Raw genomic sequence first — 17,587 nt, 5'->3', positions numbered from 1 at the left:
GTTTCATGCGATTCGGAATGAGTTTGTTAACAAGACTTGATCAACCTTGTTAGTGGATTCCTTTTGATGAGCATGAGATGGATGAAGTTAGAAAGCACCACTTTCTGTACCCTCCTTTTACTTTCTGTTATTTAGATTAAATAAAGCAAAATTAGTATTTTCTGTCTGTTTTCTGAATTATTCTTGCAATAAAAAATACCCCAAAAATAAAAGTTCTCCAAATGTCCCGAAACTGAAATATGATTTTTTGTAGAATATTTAAGAATTATTGGCACTCAGAACACATCAGGGGGCCACACCACCTGACCACGAGGGTCCTGGGCGTGCCCCTACCTCGTGGGCCCCACGTGGCCCCTCCACTTATTCCTGCAACCAGTCACTTCGTCTTCCTCCAGAAAAAATCCTCCCATAGCTCAAACCCGTGTTCTAGCTCATCTTGCTGCCATTTTCGATCTCCTTGCTCAAAGCGTCACTCACAAAACTGCTTTGGGGGATTGTTCTTCGGTATGTGACTCCTCCAATGGTCCAATTAGTTTTTGTTTTAGTGCTTTATTTATTGCAAATTTTTGCTGCTTAGGTGTCCCCATTCTTGAGCTTGCATGTCAAATTTATGTGGCCCCAAGTAGTTCTAATGCATGATATAGCCTCTAGGCACTTGTGGGAGTAGTTGCTATTAATCTTGTTGAGTTTGGTTCACTTTTATTTTGAGTTGCTAAAAATTTCAGAAAATTTTCAGAGGAAGAAATATGTTTAGGAAAATGTACCAAGGTGGTTCCTCAAAAAAGCAGGCACCCAGGCTCGCGATACGTGAGCCGGACTATGAAATACCAAGGGAAGCTCAAGTGCGGCCTTGTGAATGGCCGTCAGAGGAGTTTATGGTTAGAGAAGGTATCAAGGAAGAATTTGACGCGTATGTGCGTAATGCTGAACTTGAGGGCTTCATGTCAGATAAGTGCCCCCAATACTACTACCTAACTGACTCCTTTGTGAGAAGGTTTAAATTTACATCATCACACAATTCTCACACTCTCCTATTGGATCTTTATGATAAATCTTATACCATGGACTTAGAAGATTTTAATACTGCTTGTAAACTCCCGCAGTGGGGTAATGCTAGTGAACCTCGAAAATATGAATATAACGACTTTCTTGCTAGTATAACTGTGGGGGAATCTAGAGAAATCACACAAGCTACCATAGGGAGCATTCATTCTCCTTCCATACATTATTTTGCTCTCTTTATAGGTAGATGCATTGACGGTAAGGATGAGGCATGTCACATGTGCGTTCCCGATCTTATTGTTCTCAAGAGTACTGTATTAGGAGATAAACAATACAAATTGGGGACCATTGTTGCATGAAGGTTGCATCATAATAGTATAAGTGGAGATTTGTTTGGTGGAATTTATGCAACTCGTTTAGCTAATTATCTTGAGGTACCCATACATGAAAATGATATGGAGTTGCCTCCTGCTTATCTAGATTACAATGCTATGGTTCACCATCAGTTTGTTGAGAAGAATGAACAGTCCCTCTAGTACCGACTAATCTTTGATAGACGTCGCACTGTCCATGTTGCTCTCCCTGCTCCTGCTTTCTTTGACTTTCAGGCAAAAAGGAGATATGTTATAACCAGGGAGGAGGCAAACGAGTACGAAAGGAGGATGGAGGCAGCTCGCCTCCAAGCTGCAACTCGTCAGGCAGTAGTTGCTGCATCTCAGTACGACCCCAGCTACAACTTCGGATATCCGCCAGGCCAGCCGTGGCCCTAGACCAACTTAGGCCAAAAGCCTAAGCTTGGGGGAGTACGTATTTCTCACCGATATTACATTCATGTTCACACACTCATGCTAGTTGTCGGTGCTCATACTTTTTCATTGTACTATTCATGCTAGTTTATTTTCTTTTCTAATCTTCTTCTTGTGTGTTTGAATAACCTTAAGAAAAACCAAAAAAATTAGTTGTAGCTTTTAGCTAGTTTACTTTCCATGCCTGTAGTAGTAATAATTAAAAGAAAACCCAAAAAGATTTCTCGTTCTTCTTTTGCTTGTTGGGAGCTTTCCCGTGTAAATAGTTTTATTTCTTTTCTTTAGGGGTCGAGAGGAGAAGACCTTGATGAAAATGTTGAGTGGCTCTCATATGCATTATTGTTGATTTAACCAAGAGCCCATATTACATTGTCTTCTCCCTTGTATTAAATGCTTGCAGATTCCAGCTTAGTCCAATGCACGTTCACTATTATTATTATCCACACCGTTCGGTCGTGCAAGTGAAAGGCAATAATGACGATATATGATGGACTGATTGAGTTGAGAAAAGCTGGTATGAACTCGACCTATCTTGTTTTTGTAAATTTGATTAGTTCATCGTTCCTGATTCAGCCTATTATGAATGAAACATGTTTGCAATGACAATTAGAGATTATAGTTGCTCATGCCAGGCTTAATTAGCTAGGAGTTTATAATGGTTTACCTTGCGTGCCAACATGCTATTAAATGGTTGTGATGTGGTATGATGGGTGGTATCCTCCTTTGAACGATTCGAGTGGCTTGACTTGGCACATGTTCACGCATGTAGGTTAAACAAAATCATCATAGCCTCCACGATATTTATGTTCATGGTGAATTATATCCTACTCATGCTTGCACTCAGTGTTGATTAATTTTAATGCATGTTCATGAATGTTGTCGCTCTCTAGTTGGTCGCTTCCCAGTCTTTTTCTAGCCTTCACTTGTACTAAGCGGGAATACCGCTTGTGCATCCACTTCCATAAACCCCAAAGTTATTCCATATGAGTCCACCATACCTTCCTATATGCGGTATCTACCTTCCGTTCTAAGTAAATTTGTATGTGCCAAACTCTAAACCTTCAAATGAAATTCTGTTTTGTATGCTCGAATAGGTCAGGTATCAACTAGGGTTGTCTGTATCTTCCATGCTAGGTGGGTTATTCTCACAAGGAGTTGACTCCGCTCCTCACTCACGAGAATATGGCCGGTAAACGGGATGCCCAGTCCCATGCTCTAATCAAAATAATTGCAAACAAAACTCCCCCAGGACTGTTGTTAGTTGGAGGCACCCGTTGTTTCAGGCAAGCCATAGACTGATGCTTGTTGGTGGTGGGGGAGTATAAACTTTACCATTCTGTTTGGGAACCGCCTATAATGTGTGTAGCATGGAAGATCGAGATCTCTCGGTTGTTATGTTGACAATGAAAGTATACCACTCAAAATATTATTTATCTCTATTTCAAAAATCGAGCTCTGGCACCTCTACAAATCCCTGCTTCCCTCTGCGAAGGGCCTATCTATTTACTTTTATGTTGAGTCATCATCCTCTTATTAAAAAGCACTAGTTGGAGAGCACCGCTATCATTTGCATGCATTCCTATTAGTTTACATTGAGTATGACTATGACTGGATCTCTTTTACCATGAATTACAATGTTTAGTCAGTCCTTGATCTTCAGAGGTGCTCTGCATTTATGTTGTGCGGTCTCAGAAAGGGCTAGCGAGATACCATCTTGTTATATCATGTTATGATTGTTTTGAGAAAGTGTTGTCATCCGAGATTTATTATTATTTCTCGCTAGTTGATTATGCCATTGATATGAGTAAATATGAGACCTAAGTGTTATTGTGAATATGGTTAGTTCATAATCTTTGCTGAAAACTTGAATGCTGGCTTTACATATTTACAACAACAAGAGCAAACAGAGTTTGTAAAAGTTTTTCTTTATCACTTTCAGTTTGTCAACTGAATTGCTTGAGGACAAGCAAAGGTTTAAGCTTGGGGAGTTGATACGTCTCCACCGTATCTAATTTTCCAAACACTTTTGCCCTTGTTTTGGACTCTAACTTGCATGATTTGAATGGAACTAACCCGGACAGACACTGTTTTCAGCAGAATTGCCATGGTGTTATTTTTGGGCAGAAATAAAAGTTCTCGGAATGACCTGAAACTTCACGGAGAATATTTTTGGAATTAATAAAAAATACTGGCAAATGAATCAATACCAGGGGGCCCACACCCTGTCCACGAGGGTGGAGGGCGCGCCCACACCCCTGGGGCGCGCCCCCCTGTCTCGTGGGCCCCCTGAGGCTCCACCGACCACAACTCCAACTCTATATATTCACGTTCGGGGAGAAAAAAACTAGAGAGAAGGATTCATTGTGTTTTACGATACAGAGCCGCCGCCAAGCCCTAATCTCTCTCGGGAGGGCTGATCTGGAGCCCGTTCGGGGCTCCGGAGAGGGGAATCCGTCGCCATCGTCATCATCAACCTTCCTCCATCACCAATTTCATGATGCTCACCGCTGTGCATGAGTAATTCCATCTTAGGCTTGCTGGGCGGTGATGGGTTGGATGAGATTTATCATGTAATCGAGTTAGTTTTGTTAGGGTTTGATCCCTAGTATCCATTATGTTCTGAGATTGATGTTGCTATGACTTTGCTATGCTTAATGCTTGTAACTAGGGCCTGAGTGCCATGATTTCAGATCTGAACCTTTTATGTTTTCATGAATATATGTGAGTTCTTGATCCTATCTTGCAAGTCATTAGTCACCTACTATGTGTTATGATCCGGCAACCCCGAAGTGATAATAATCGGGACCACTCCCGGTGATGACCGTAGTTTGAGGAGTTCATGTATTCACTAAGTGTTAATGCTTTGGTCCGGTACTCTATTAAAAGGAGGCCTTAATATCCCTTAGTTTCCAATAGGACCCTGCTGCCACGGGAGGGTAGGACAAAAGATGTCATGCAAGTTCTTTTCCATAAGCACGTATGACTATATTCGGAATACATGCCTACTTTACATTGATGAACTGGAGCTAGTTCTGTGTCACCCTATGTTGTAACTGTTGCATGAGGAATCGCATCCGGCATAATTATCCATCATTGATCCATTGCCTACGAGCTTTTCACATATTGATCTTTGCTTAGTTACTTTTCCGTTGCCACTGTTACAATTACTACAAAAACTACTACTGTTACTTTTGCCACCGTTACCGTTACTTCCATACTACTTTGCTACTAAATACTTTGCTGCAGATATTAAGTTTTCCAGGTGTGGTTGAATTGACAACTCAACTGCTAATACTTGAGAATATTCTTTGGCTCCCCTTGTGTCGAATCAATAAATTTGGATTGAATACTCTACCCTCAAAAACTGTTGCGATCCCCTATAGTTGTGGGTTATCAAATTCCTTCCTCCACAGCTCGGCGTTTGTCGTCATGTGTGAGGCATTCCTCCGCATCCCTCCACACTTCGGCTTGTGGCTCAAGATTTCCAATGTGAAGCCAAAGGTGGTCGACGGGCAACACTTGGATTGTGGCGGTGCCATGGTGAGCAAGCTTCCCAAAGTTATCTGGCCCAAAGGGCCTTCATGGAGACCGTCAAGATATGACAGTAGGAGTGGTTTTATATCATTGAACCCCACGGCACCAAGTGGGCGGCCGCCCCCGCATTTAGATCCGGACCCCCATTGCGGCTTGCGTCATGGACCAACAAGGGTCTGGACTGGAGATCGTCCGACGAGGTGCTGATGCTGAAGAAGCGTATCAAAAATATCATAGAGGACACCAGCCTCACAGATGCGATCCAGGTGATGCTCATCCGCCGGTCCCTTCCCTGCCAACGCCGGCCTCTCCACATGTGGGAGTTCAATCCGGAAGGGCCACAGACCCTGAAGCGATTCTTCGGCACGATGCACGAAGCGATCTGGAAGCTACTTTTCAAGACTCAAAAGTCATGGCCAGGGACGTCCGAGGACATCGGCCTCGACTACAATCATCCAGCCTCCCCAGTAAGTGCTACATTTCCAAACATAACATAGTTTATCAATCAAAAGAGGGGTGCACTAAGAATTCCATCCTGAAGCGCCGGAGAAAAAGGTCCAGAAGAAGAACAAGGAAGCCAAAGATGGCCTCCGCCGCAAAGGTACTTCGAACGCGGTGTCGGGAGAGACCGAAACTCACTCCTCCGAGGAGGATGAAGACGAAGAGCAGGAGGAGGCCGACAGCAAACTTTCCCTGAAGAGGAAGAAGAAGAAGAGGGCGGCCTCCGAAGATCCAGAGGCGGAGGCGCCCAAAAGGGGAAAATATCCCTCCCAGACAGCTCGGATTCGGACGTCGAAGCCATCCCCAAGTGGCACCCCAGGCTGAAGCCCCTTGCCGAATCGTAAGTATCCGAAGATGCCGTACATAAGTCCGGTTTTTGATGATTATGGTATTAACATTTTGTATGGTGTAGTCTGGCCCGCGATCTTCCCCAAAATCATCGAAGGGGAACTCTCTGGATCCGAGGACGATGGAGAGCGAGTCGCCTTCGCGAGCCTCCCCGCCTATCGCCACGGACGACACCGAGGTGTTGTCCCGAAGGGTCTCTCAGGGGCACAGGGTGGTACAGGAAACCACCAAAACAACCCAAGAGGGTAACTCCTCGGCCGCCGAAAACATGGGGGGAACAATCGCCTCGGGGACTGACGGCAGGGGTCTGGACCAGTCCGGCCAGCAGTCGGACACTATTCCGAAAACCCAAGTGGCTCCGGAGTCGAATAAGCGACCCCCCTCAAGGGAGGGGGGAGTGCCAACTCCCGCGGCAATCTCCACTAATCCGGAGGTGCCGAACACATTGATGGAGGCACTACAACGTGATTCCATCATGGAGGAGCACTGCACCCTAATGGGTGTGGTGGTTGAAAAGGTCCAGTCCGCCAAGAACGGGCTGGACGAGGCCTTCACTAGCCTGCTAACAGGCTTCAAGGTATGCAATGTAATATTCCTGACCGCTTTTCATATGAAAAGATGGCTGTGTATAGATAGTAGCCCCTGAGACTCTGATCGTCCCTTTTGTTGAAAAGGGGGGGGACAGAGGATCAATAATTTTCGCAGGAGACAATATACTTTTATATGTTGAAATGTAGGCTTCACTGTTAGCGGCGACCGCCCAGGCTGCCGAAGTATCCGAACTTAAATGTAAGCTAGGACGGGCCGATGAGGATCTCGTCCGCATCAACAAGGGTTTTGATGAGGCGCAAGGTATGTTTTTAAAACATTTCATTCATGCTTGTATTAATATGTACATCTTGAGTTAAACCTCATGCGTTGCTATGTGTATGATTGCAGGCAGCGCGGCTGCGGTTGAGGCCCTTAGGGGTGAACTTACCCAGGCCAAGGAGCAGGCAAGGGTGAACAAGGCGGCCGCTGATAAAGCGGTCCGCTGCCAATACGAGGAGCGGGTGACCGGAGTGGAGCAGGCGCTCAAGGACGCCGCTGACAAGTGCAACTCCCTAGAGGAGAAGAGTAAAGCCCATGCGACCGACCTTGCCAAGGTCCTTAAAGAGGCCGAGGAGGCACGGGCCGAATCCCGAGCAGGGCGCGAGGAGATTAAGCAAGCCGGACAAATAGTGGTTGGTAAGCCCTTTCTCCTACAGAGTAAATTCGGCAATCAGTCGTATGTTTTACTCACGCAACTGTGGGGTGCTCCAAACGCCTGTCGGATCTTTCGAAGAGCGTTGCCGATGCCACGCAGTTCTTCCAGGACCAGGAGGGGCACGCGACGGAGAAGCTATTCTGGTCCCAGTTCGTGGCACGGGAGCGCCCCACACTGCTGAATGACCAGATGGCGCAGTGGGCCGAGCTGCATAGGATGTCCGGATCGGCCATGAGGGACGTTATAGTCCGGCTGTGGCCAACCGAACCCGTTCCGAGCAGCTATTTTGGCCTAGTGCAGCGACTTGTTGATGCACTGCCCCGTATTGACAGGGTCAAGAGGTCGTCCTGTATAGAAGGTGCGCGGCTAGCCTTTGCCCATGTCAAGATGCACTGGGCCAAGATGAAGGCCGCCGTTGTGGCCGTTGAAGGTCCGCCCGGAGGCAAGGACCACCGTACGCCGGAGCACTATTTTGAAGACGTCATGGAAGGTGCCCGCTTGATAGAGTCCAGTGCTCAAAGGACATCTTATTCGAGTGAATGTGTCCGAACTGCCCGGATGTTGTATAAACCAAAGCTTTGTAATATATTTATGTTGCTTTTCTTTAAAAGTGTTTTTCCTCCTATGCGGCCGTTTGTATCCCTGAGAGACTGCCAGTCGTCGGCTTCAGCCTCCACGTAGATACTACGGGGGTGTTCGGAATAGCACGTGACCACACGTTAACCCAACGTCTTGGTCCGTAAAGGAGGTGTCAGTGGAGCGAACCAGGCAATCGGACTATGTGGCTTTACCGCTCTCACTTAGCCATACGAGTTTGACAATGGGGTTGTAAGATAGCCCCTGGTGCATATGCGGCTATCGAACTTGGATGCCTTAGACGCGTGACTGAAAAAAGACAGCCCTTTGTGTAATACGGAAGAAATCGTTAGAGATTTAATAAGTCACCGAATTGCTGACCAGCTCTAGCCGCATCACGACAGTCAGTTTTCGGCTTTCTCTACTGAGGTGTTTGACCGGGCCAGCCAGAAACACAATCACAGTAGTTCTCCTTTTACTACCTTAGCCGAAAAAACGAAACGTAAGGTAGCAAGCACAAGAGCCGAGCAACCCAACTATTGACCAAAGACGTGATTCGGAGCCGATGCATATAATGCAGTATTCGGGACGCCGAAGTATGTTCTGAGAGTGTTCAGACTTTCTGGTGTTGAGGATATATATATGGCTTGAATAGAGCCCCTGGCAATTTAAGTCGTACCAAGGTGTATATGCCAATTCAGACGTATAGTGGGAAAACAGATTAAGAAATAAGCCAATACCGAACAAGGTTGGGCGAAACTGTTTCCAGCATCGAGGCCATTTTACATGCCGAGAACAAGGGAAAGCTGTATATAGGTCCTAAATTTGAAAAGATGATCTTGAAGATCCTTTGGACACTCTGCTGCACGTCTGCGCCGCTTTTCCCCATGGTGTATGGTCCTTTGAGCGGATCAAGAATCAAGTGTACATAAGAGGACCGAAAAAGGGCCCTAAGTACCATCGAAGAGTGGTGTGGGTTGCAAAGAACGTCAAAAAAGAAAAATAAGAAGAAAAAGATGGAAGAATATGAGGGTCCGGGTAGGCTCGAGCCGTATCGTGGACTTCAGTTTTTAGTATGCCTCCATCCTTGCCCATGGTATCTTTAGTCTGTAATTATGTATGCGCGGTACATATGCCACTATCAGGTTGGGCTTTGACGGAGGCCGAATTGCTAATCTAGCTCTGGATGAGCCGGACTGTCATTCTGCAGGGTAGACCGGACTCGTTTAACAGTGTCGGGGGGCTTGACTGCCGCTGTAGTATTCGGCTTAACGATGGGGACGATGTCGAAGATCAAGTCTTCTCTACGGAAACTATCCGGTGAACCGAAGACTACTTCCAGCGTTATGGATCATGTACAATAGGCCTCAACGCCGGGTATTACTCCTTTAAAGGTAGTTTTAGTGGGCTTGATCCTTGATGAATCGATACCCATCTTGCGGATGGTGTCCTGATAAACCAGATTAAGTCTGCTGCCGCCATCCATAAGGACTCGCGTGAGGTGGAATCCGTCAATAATTGGATCGAGGACCAATGCGGCCGAACATCCATGACAGATACTGGTCGGACGGTCTCTGCGATCGAATGTGATCGGACAGGCTGACCATGGGTTGAATTTTGGGGCGACTGACTCTATGGCATAGACCTTCCTTAGTGCGCGCTTGCACTCCCTTTTGGGGATATGAGTAACGTAGATCATGTTCACCGTTTTGACCTCGGGTGGAAATTTCTTCTGTCCCCCTGTGTTCGGTGGGCGAGGTTCTTCATCGTCGTCCTCGCTGGGTGGCCCTTTCCCCTTGTGCTCGGTGTGTAGCTTGCCGGCCTGTTTAAAGACCCAACAATTTCTGTTGGTATGATTGGCAGGCTTATTAGGGGTGCCATGAATCTGGCAAGGCCGATCGAGTATTCTGTCCAAACTAGATGGACCATCCTTGTTTCCTTTGAATGGCTTCTTCCGCTGACCAGGTTTAGAGCCACTGAATCCGGCATTGACTGCCGTGTCTTCGGTATCTTCGTTATTGATTCGACGCTTGTGCTTGTTGCATCGTGGCTTGCCATTGCCATCCCTGGCTTCGGAGGTGCCAGGGTCACTGGTGCTATTGCTTCTACGGGCTAGCCAGCTATCTTCTCCCGTGCAAAAGCGGGTCATAAGTGTGGTAAGGGCTGCCATGGACCTCGGCTTTTCTTGGCCGAGGTGTCGGGCGAGCCTCTCGTCTCGGACGCTGTGTTTCAAGGCTGCGAGGGCATCGGCATCCGGACGATCCATAATCTGGTTATTTTTAATTAAGAACCTGGTCCAGAGTTTCCGGGTTGATTGTCCGGGTTGCTGGACTATGTGACTAAGGTCATCGGCATCTGGAGGCCGAACATAGGTACCTTGGAAGTTGTCTCTAAAGGCATCCTCCAAGTCTTCCTAGCTGCCAATAGAATTTTCTGGGAGGTTGTTTAACCAATGTCGTGCTGGTCCCTTTAATTTGAGCGGGAGGTATTTATGGCATGGAGATCATCACCGTGGGCCATATGGATATGGAGAAGAAAATCTTCAATCCATACTGCGGGATCTGTCGTACCATCGTATGATTCAATGTTCACGGGTTTAAACCCTTTGGGAATTGGTGCTCCATCACCTCATCGGTGAAGCAAAAGGGGTGTGCGGCGCCTCTGTATCGGGTGATGTCGTGGCGCAGTTCGGATGAAGTCCATATGCGGTTTTCGGCCCGGGTGAGGTTGTGCCTATCACGCCAGGCCTGATGGCCGTCCTCTCGCGTTCGAGCACGCCCCCTCGATCCATAGATTGATCTTGTCTGACCGGCTCACTCACCCGGATCAGTCGGCATTCATCCAGGGCCGGTATATCCTTGATGGAGTCCTAGTGTTTCATGAAGCTCTCCATGAGGTGCACTCCAAACACCTCAAGGCAGTTTTCCTGAAACTGGACTTCCATAAGGCATACGACACGGTCAGTTGGCCCTTCCTTTGGGAATGCTTGCTCTGGAAGGGATTCAACGATAGATGGGTGACCCGCATGATGCAAATGGTCTCCTCGGGCAAGACTGCGGTGAACATCAATGGCGAGATTGGCCCTTACTTCCCCACATTCTGTGGGGTCCGTCAGGGCGAGCCCTTCTCTCCGTTCCTCTTCAACATGGTCGTTGATGCTCTGGCAGCCATCCTAGATAAAGCCAAGGTTGCGGGACATATTAGGGGCATAGTCCCACATCTGGTAGGCGGGAATGGGATTTCCCTTCTCCAATACGCAGATGACACCATTCTAATGGTGGAAGGCTCAGCGAACGGCATCACGAACTTGAAGTTCCTCCTGCCCTGCTTTTCAGTAGATGTCTGGCCTCAGGATCAACTTCGATAAGAGTGCGGTCATGGTCTTGGGATACACCCAAGACGAGCGACAGGGCATCGCGGACCGCCTCAACTGCCAGCTTGGGAGCTTCCCCACGACTTATTTGGGGATCCCCATTAGCGACACGAGGCTCACGGTGGCTGAGCTGCGCCCCACGGTGGGGAAGCTTCAGCACCGCATTGAACCATGGCAGGGCCGATGGCTCTCTAAGGCAGCCCGGACGGTGCTCATTAACTCGTCCCTCTCCAGCTTGCCCCTATTCATTATGAGCTTCTATAGCCTGCCTGAGACTCTGCACCATGAGATTGCCACAGTCCAGGGGCGCTTCCTCTGAGTTGGCGAGGGTGATAAGCAGAAGTACCACATGGTTCGGTGGTCGGAGATCTGTAAACCTCGCGATCAGGGCGGACTCGGGATCATGTCCTCCAAACACATGAACATTGCTCTCCTGACTAGGTGGCTTTGGCGGATTGCGAACGGAGAGGGTGGCTTGTGGCTTCGCATCATCCAGCAGAAATACCTCCGTGGTCAGCCACTCGCCTTTGCCAGCGGTTCGGTGGCTCCCAGTTCTGGCAATCCATCATACATCTCCTCCAAGTCCTTCACATTGGGACCTCGATAGATGGGCTGGGGACACCCCCTTCGCGCCCCGCTTCCCTGACCTGTTCTCCATCGCAGTAGATCCGCGGATTTCTGTCGCGGTGGCCCTTATTGACTTAGGGCATCTCGCGTTCTGGAGACCATTTGGACCGGAGGAGAATGCTGCATGGTAGGACCTGCTCGACTGCATTGCTTTGCACGAGCCGGATATGGAGATGGGAAGGACTGCACCAGGTGAAGGCTAGAGCCATTTGGGCAATTCTCCTCCAAATCTCTCAACCAGGCTATAGCCCCTTCGCCGGGTCCTGAGGCTCTCGCCACCATCTAGGCGATCCGGCTCCCCTTAAAGATTAGGATCTTCTTATGGCAATGGATTCGCGGCCGCCTTCCATCCGCCGTAGAGGTCCTAAAACGCAACGGCCTTGGTGAAGGGCGGTGCCCGCTCTGCGGCCCTGAAGAGGATACGAACCATATCTTCTTCACCTGTGTGTCCGCGCAGTTCCTCTGGAGCTGTTTCCGTGAATTAGTGGGTGGAAACTGGGACCACAACAACTTCCCCGCTCTCTTCGCCGAACTTCAGGCGTTACCACCCGCGTCTCGCCACATTAGGTGGTTGACCATCGGGGTGCTTGCCTGGACGCTGTGGACTATTAGGAATAAGCTTGTGATTCAGTATGTCCATCTTCGTCACGCTACCGACGCTTTGTTCAAATGATCTGGTTACTTGCAGCTTTGGCGGCTGCTTAGCCGCCCCAGGAAGAGAGACGCCATCACCTCCATCATCACCCAGCTTCGCGTGATGGCTCTCCGGATGGCTCCTCCGCTTCCCCCACCACCACCAGAGCCGGATTAGATCTTCTCTACCTCGCCGCCACCGCCGTTTATGTGTTGGGCGTGCTTCATTTCAGTGTTAGGCTTGTTGTGCTGTGCCCACAGCTAAACCTTGTGTAGTGTCTGTGTGCGTGTGTTGGACCTTGCCTACGGTGGCGTTGTGTGTATGTGTTGTTCAGATGGTACCACGTTGACTTTGTGCTCGGTGGTTTGCTTTATTTATAAAGCGGGGCGAAAGCCTATTTAGGTAAAATAAAATAAAAGTTTGTGCCAGAATAAGTCCTTGCGTGTTTCGTATTTGAATTTTAGCCACGTGCTTTGATGTGTTCACTAGGTCTTGTTATCCTTGGGTCATCAACTGGCAACCTTTCATGTGCTCCTTTTTATCTACAGCAATTTTGCTTCAGGAAGCAGGGAGGGTTCCCATCAGTGAGAGGGATCAAGAATCTGAGCAAGCCACTGCCTGACAATCGGTCTCGAAAATGGCAATGCCCCATACTGAACTGTTCAGCTGAACTAAGGCAGTTGGTTAGTGCCAGAGCCTCATCCATCACGCCAAGCCTTGCCAATACGCACTAGCAAAAACGTAACAGCTCCATCATCGCCTCTTGCAATACAGCCCAATCACCAGCCCCGTCAGAACATATCTGAACATATTCAGCTGGAGGCAGGCTGTGTCCATCTAACATCAGGATTCACGAGGTTTTTTCCACCCCATTGGTTTTAGCTTCATGGTACTCGGTCCACCAGCGTGACCGATTCTGAACTGTTGTTGTTAAGCATATACCTGTACCTCCTTGGTCAGTCTGTTCCACAAAGGAGCCTTCAGTGCTGAGCTTACTTCACCCCTGGTTATTCATCAGGTTTCCACGGCAAGCATGTACTGCTTGCCTTTCTTATCGTCGCACGCATGGTAATCAGGATGGGTACAGACGTATTAATTCTGGCGAAAGGGCGCCAATGGTGCCATTCCCTTCGCTGCAAACAATAATACCATATTCCTGAAGCGCCCACAGCATCAGCAGGACTTTGCTTCTGATGACCTCCATACAGGATACCAACAGCATCAACAGGACGCCAAGAGCCTGAACTTCTGAATGCCTCTTCAGGCAGGAGTTCCCAAATTCCAGGGTACAGCATACAGTAGCATGCATGGTGAGCGTCTTTTCAGACCCATTCCAAAAAATGTCGCACTCCCCACGGTATGTCTCTTCTTATTGCACAACACTCCAACCCGAGATATCAAGTGAACAAATTGAGAGGATGATCTACCGCATTTAATCATCAGCTAGAACAATACTTAGAAACATGAAACTGGTTTATATTGCCTAAATATTTACTATCAGAAAAACTACTGGATGATCTCTAAGAAAGAAGAAGACGTTGATAAAAAGAAACCCAAGACAATCCTACAGTAACAAAAGCAGAGGCATGGGGCAAGTCAATTAGCAACTACTTCGAATGCTGACCACAGTGGGTTCACAAATTTAGCCACTTCATCCCGAAAGAATATCCACACAAGTATAGATTTCATGCAACCATTGAAACAATTAGAGATTCTTGATCGTAACTTGTATACATCAAAAAGAATCTAGCCGGCTCACAGTGGACCCAATTCATACGCATCGCGGCTGACACGGAAAAACAAAAGAACATGGCTGGCAGTCAAAAGGGGAATACAATCTTGACTTCAGCCTGTCCATGATTAATCTTTCTTCTGCTCATTAGTGGAAATTTCAAATCTGGAGCATATGTAAGATCGGACATCACATGAAGCATTCCTTATAATAGTTAGCAGCTAAAGTGAAATGATAAATATAATTCCAAATTGATGCAACAAAAGCATAACTATAATATGTTTCAATATCTAACAAGAATTGCAATGCAATCTTCCAGTTTAACTAGTGTCCCGAACTCTCGTAAAAATTCAGGTGTGACTTACTAGTACTGCCTCATTCATTATCAGCTAAAGAAACATGGAAAGGGGATACACATGTATATTTGCAAAACTTCAGTGTTATAAGAAGACTGGCTGGCAATCTCCAAAAACGAAAACCTTATAAAAGGGCATGTCAGTTCTTCAGTTCAATAAATAGAGACAAGAGGCAGCTAGATTGCTAACTATTGAGCACTATAAAGACCAGCACATGTATAATACAAAGACAAATAGCACAGTCCATTCTCCAGTTCAAGAAAACAGAAACACGAGTGAGAGCATCAACACTCACGGCAGACACTTCAGCCCAAAGGGATATTCCACAAAATAGAACACAACCATGAAATAATCCGAGCTTCTTCATCATAATTATTAATACATCAACAAAGAAGGTAGCGGGTTCATAGTGGATTGGACTAATAGATGCAGCAGCTCTTGTGGATACGGAGTGCTAGGACCATAAGAAGCACCACCACACTCAACAACCCTCGGATGAAAGTCTAGGTGTTCACAACATAATCCTCCGGTCAGATGAAAGGTGGAGTGTTTACAACATAACCCTCTAGCATGGGAAAGAAGGCATGCTCAACAAGAGTTTGCTTGAGCCGATTTTGAGTAGGAAAAAGGCCATTGTGATGGAAACTGGCAACCAACATGCCATCCATGTCAACATGAAGTAGCCACTCACCAAATCTGACCAGCACGAGCACATCACTCCAAGAAGTGACCACCAGCGAACAATCTTTGTAAACCTTTCCAAACTGCACAGTGAGCTCTGCAACCGGCAACTTAACCCGGTATTCCAAGGCCCAGGCCTCACTCTCAAAGTCCTACATCATCCAGATGTCAATGGTTGTCGTCGTGTCATTGAAACTTGACATGCCGAGCATTCCATCCAGCTCAAACAGTTCAGCGTTGGCAGGAGCTACCAGAGAGCGCATCTGACGGAACAACTCAGTGGAGGTCTCAAATACAATTATCAAGTGGCCTATGTACCAATGCAAGCAGCCACGGAAGAGGACACATCCACGAGTGCGTCTCAGTTGTTCCACATGTGGGCAGTCAATGTCAATGTGCCTTGAAGGCTGGCTGGAGCCTAATGTGTAGATGTAGAAGCCGTGTTGAGCTGGAGGTGCCAGCAATAGTCTGTACTCGCCGGCAGGTGTGTGCGGGTAAATCCCCAAGAAAGTGAAGTCAGAAAACAGTGGGAGTGGAGCATACTGACGAGTTGCCGGGTTGCAGATGGAGAAGCGGCCGCGGGTGTAGCTGACGGCGAGGAGGATGAGGCCATCGCAAGTGGCCAACAGACGGAAGAAGGGGTGTCCAAGTCGCGTGAGCCCTGCCCGGTGGCCGAAGGGGATGATGTCTAGGGACTCCAGTTCGTTGCCGACGAAGGTGAAGCTGCGTCCGTAGAGGATGGGGTGGGTCCGTGGGTGGGCTGGCGGGCGTGGTGGGCGAGGAGGATGTCACGGGTGTAGGTGGCGCGGCGCCACGCATGGCTGACGGTGCGGCAGCGGAGGAGGGGTTTGGGGGGCAGGCGGACGAGGATCTCCCAAATGACGATCTCGTCCGGGAGGCCGTGGTGGGGAGGTGCCATGGCCGCCGGCTGGAAGCAGAGCAAGAGTAGCGACGGCGGCGTTGAGGGGAGGGAGGGAGTTTTGTTTTTGTTTTTTAGGTGACGCCTGACGCCCACGGGCTCGCCGGAGGAGAGGAGCGGACCACCGCCCGCCGCGTCGCTGTCTCGCCACGGGGGACCGCTGGGGGAGGGCAGTGAAGTCACGCACCACGTACTCCTGTTGCCGCCTGGTGAGGAGGAGGATGGCTCTGGTCCTGGTCCAACGGCATGCGGCCATTTGCGCCGCGTGGTACGTTTGTTTGTTGAGCGTACTGCGCGCGCGGCTCTTTGGTGCGCCGTGACGTCGCCGCTGTAAGAACGCGCACGTACACAAAAAGGGCTTTGCATCTTTCATGCCCCTGAGTTGCAATGGGAAGAACAATTATACAAGTTAATTAATAAAGCTAATGATTATGGCTGCCAAACCCTCACGCCAAAGACTGCCCACCTACTCGCGACCGTCCGCGTATGATTATGGGCAGAACTCCGACTGGCGGACGCTGGACGCACGGCCACCTGACGATCAGCAAGGCCGCGAGGCAGTGATTAGTCATCCATCTAGTGAGGTATTTTTGCTCCGCCACATCCACTACTGAAATTTTCACATACGCCGGGTGTAATGCTCTTCGCCGAATGCTAAAACACGGACACTCGGCAAAGCAAACTTTGCCGAGTGTTACTCTCGGCAAACCCAGCTTCACGTCAAACTGCCATCTTTGCCGTCACTGTCTCACGGCAAAGAGGCACCGCACGGCAAATCCTGCATACGCCGAGAGCCGCTCACGGCCAAGAGGAGTCACGTGGCATGCCCGTCCAGAACAGACGGCTCCGTCAGTTACTGTGTACTTTACTGAGAGCCGCAGCACGACACTCGGCAAATCATATGCAACATCCTATTTTCTTTTTTGCGTGTGTTCTTTCTAACTGACATGTGGTCTCACTGGTCACATTTATCAGTAAAAGTTTTAAATAACTTCCTAAATATTCTTGAAAAAAAATGACGATATCTTTGCCGAGAGCACCTCTCGGCAATCCTCCTGACCAGTAGGACAGCGTGGCCCACATGGGAGCTGATAGTATACATAGCTTTGCCGAGAGCTGGTCTCGGCAATGTAGCCTTCTTTTCCGAGAGCTGCTCTCAGAAAAGTTGTGGCACAACAGTAGGTCTCCCAGACGACGATGTTTTCGAGAGGAGCTCTCGGTAATATATAGTTTTCCGAGTGTTGCTCTCGGA

At 48.3% G+C, this 17,587-nt stretch overlaps 1 pseudogene; it reads right to left on the bottom strand.

Moving 5' to 3' along the window:
- Positions 1 to 15,265: 15,265 nt before the first annotated feature.
- On the bottom strand, positions 15,266 to 16,335 carry LOC109740521 (F-box protein At5g49610-like; annotated as a pseudogene).
- Positions 16,336 to 17,587: the final 1,252 nt, after the last annotated feature.

Source organism: Aegilops tauschii, chromosome 3 (genome assembly GCF_002575655.3).
Source record: "Aegilops tauschii subsp. strangulata cultivar AL8/78 chromosome 3, Aet v6.0, whole genome shotgun sequence".
NCBI classification, from domain to species: domain Eukaryota; kingdom Viridiplantae; phylum Streptophyta; class Magnoliopsida; order Poales; family Poaceae; genus Aegilops; species Aegilops tauschii.
This window is presented reverse-complemented; position numbering and strand designations above follow the sequence as displayed.